General features: G+C 57.5%; 1 protein-coding gene across 1 annotated transcript in view; it reads left to right on the top strand.

Annotated features, from left to right (window-relative positions):
- The window catches only part of MAST3 (microtubule associated serine/threonine kinase 3), a 25,507-nt gene that overhangs the window by 16,199 nt on the left and 6,716 nt on the right, over positions 1–2,592 (top strand). The gene's annotated exons all lie outside the window — the stretch shown is intronic.

Below are 2,592 nucleotides of genomic sequence, written 5' to 3'. Positions count from 1 at the left end.
CCCAGCAGCAGCGGAACTGTGGGCAGGGGTCACCCGGCCACTGGCAGGTGCCAGCACAGGGCCAGGAGCCAACGGGGGCCCATCTCCCAGCTCCCCGGGGCGTGTGGAGCGGGGCCAAGCACGCCTGAGCCCCATGCTGGCACCCCAGGGATGGTTCAGGCTCCCTGCAGCACCCCCAGCACCCCGTTCTGTGCGGCAAATCCATGAGAAAAATGTCCCCGGAGCCACTCTGGACCCTGGCCGGGCCGGCTGCGCCCCGGCACTTCGCCCCCCTGGAAGGCTTTTTGTACTCCCTGAAAGATGCTCATATTTTTATAGAGACGCAGGAGCTTTTCCGGCAGCGGTGTTTCCCCAGCTGGGCCCCAACCTCTGTGTACAGAAAGGACTCGATGCAAATATTCCTTAATTAATTTATTACTTTTTATAAGCTAAACAGGCAGTGCAGGACTGTCGCAGGGGCCAACCCAGCTCTGGGAGTCCCAGCCTTTCCCGTGCGTCTCCCAGCCCACTGTTTTCTAACCCACTCGCTTTTCCCTACTTTTAAGCTTCAATTTCACCCCAGATCTCCTAAGAACCCCATAATTCTAATATTTAAAATTAAAACAAAACCCTAAATCCACAGTAACATCCCTGAAATGCTGGTGCTCCAGGCTGGGATGCAGAGGGGGGGGATATTCTTTGCATATGGATCATCAGATGATGAACATATGGATCATTTTATAAGATTATAGGAGATATAAAAAGGGTTTAATTATTTTATTTGGAGATTTTATAGCCACCTGGCTCCATTGGCCGTTCCAGGTGGGGAAAACTGAGACATTCCCCAGATGGGAATATTAATGGGAATTTTAGGGTCAGTTTTTGCTCCTTCAGAAATCCCACAAAATCCTGTGGTGTTGGTTGGTCAATGCACAGACACCTACAAAATCCCAATTTACCTTTTTTTTTTTTTAAATCACCCCAACCCAGTGAGCACCTGTGCTGCTCCACTTGTAATTTGGGAATTTCACCCCTTTCTTTCCCCCCTCGTTGCTCTTTCTCCAACAAACAACAGCTCAACCCAGCATTTCTCCCCCATTTCTACCGTTTTCTGGGCTATAAACGTTTCCATTTGTTGATGCATGTTCTGGCTTTCCCCTCCCCTGCCGTGGTTTGGTGACAGGGGGACATCCCTGGTTTGCCAACCCCGCCGCCATCAGGTGTCACCGTTACCCCGGTGGATTTTTGGGCTGCGTGTTGGATTCTTTTGTGCACGTGTGGTTTGTGCCAGGCTCCGTATCCCGCTTCTCCCGTTCAACTGGTGCTGTTAAACCCCCCCAAAAATGAGCAACCAGAGCTGCTCCGTGTTTCCTTTGCTTCTCCCTCCACTCTCTGTAGGAAGGCCTTGGAAAGGCAGCGGGGTTTTGGGGAGACACCGGGCACCCCCTGCCCGCTGGCACGGTGGCATGGGGGGGCTTGGCTGCACACTGGTGGCGTGGATAGGGTGGGAAGAGGATTTTTTAAAGTGGGAAATGTCTTAAAAGCCGAGGGCACTGTGTGTTCCTGCCCAGTGCCCGGCTCTGTTCGTACCTTCGGGAAGTTTTATGTTGGATTAAAATCGTCCCTTGCGCTGAGTGTGGCGTCCAGTGGCACTGGAGCGTGCAGGGCAGCGAGTGCCCGCTCTGGGGAGGATGCCAGGGGGTGAATGGGGTGCCAGCACAGCTGGGAGGGGAGGGAGGTGGCCCTGCAGTGGCACCGGGGTGGCTGCACCCAGCCTGGCTCTGGTACCGGGCCCCGGTGTGGTGCCAGCGCCTGGAGCAGTGTCCCACACCCCAGTGACCTGTGCCCAGGGCAGTGCCCCGTGCTGGGTGCCACGCCCCACTCCAGGTATGCCCCATTCCCAAATCCATGCCCCATTCCCAAATCCCTGCCCCGTGCTCTGTCCCCGTGCAGTCCCTGGTGCCTCATGCCCAGCGCAGTCCCGGTGCTGTGCCCCATGTCCGGTGCTGTGCCCATATCCAGTGCCCGGGTAGTGCCTGGTGCCCTGCCCTGTTCCCGGTGCCATCCTGGTGCCCGGTGCAGTCCCAGTGCCTGATGCAGCCCCGGTGCTGTGCCCCGTTCCTGGTTCAATCCCGGTTCAACCCTGGCTCAATCCCAGTTCAATCCCGCTTCAATCCTGGTGTTATGCCCCGTTCCCAGTACAATCCCGGTACAATCCCAGTGCTGTGCCCCGTTCCCGGTTCAATCCCGGTGCTGTGCCCCATTCCCAGTTCAATCCCGGTTCAATCCGCGTTCAATTCCGGTACAATCCCGGTTCAATCCCGGTGCTGTGCCCTGTTCCCGGTTCAATCCCGGTACAATCCCGGTTCAGTCCCGGTTCAATCCCGGTGCCTGCCCCATTCGCCACCAGGGGGCGCCGCCGCGCTCTCCCTCCGGGCCCCCTCGGCTCCTTCCGGAGAGTCTCGCGCGAGGGGCGGGGCCCCGATAGCGATCGGGCCAGAGGAGGGGCGGGGCCGGAGTCTTCGGTCAGCTCCGTCCTCTGTCGTCTGCTCTCGGTTATTTCCGGGATAGATTCGGGCAGTTCCGTTCTCTCTCGTCTGCTGTCGGCTGTTT

Source organism: Geospiza fortis, unplaced genomic scaffold (genome assembly GCF_000277835.1).
Source record: "Geospiza fortis unplaced genomic scaffold, GeoFor_1.0 scaffold80, whole genome shotgun sequence".
Lineage (NCBI taxonomy): Eukaryota > Metazoa > Chordata > Aves > Passeriformes > Thraupidae > Geospiza > Geospiza fortis.
Note: the sequence above shows the minus strand (reverse complement) of the source record. Positions and strands in the feature narration are given on the sequence as shown.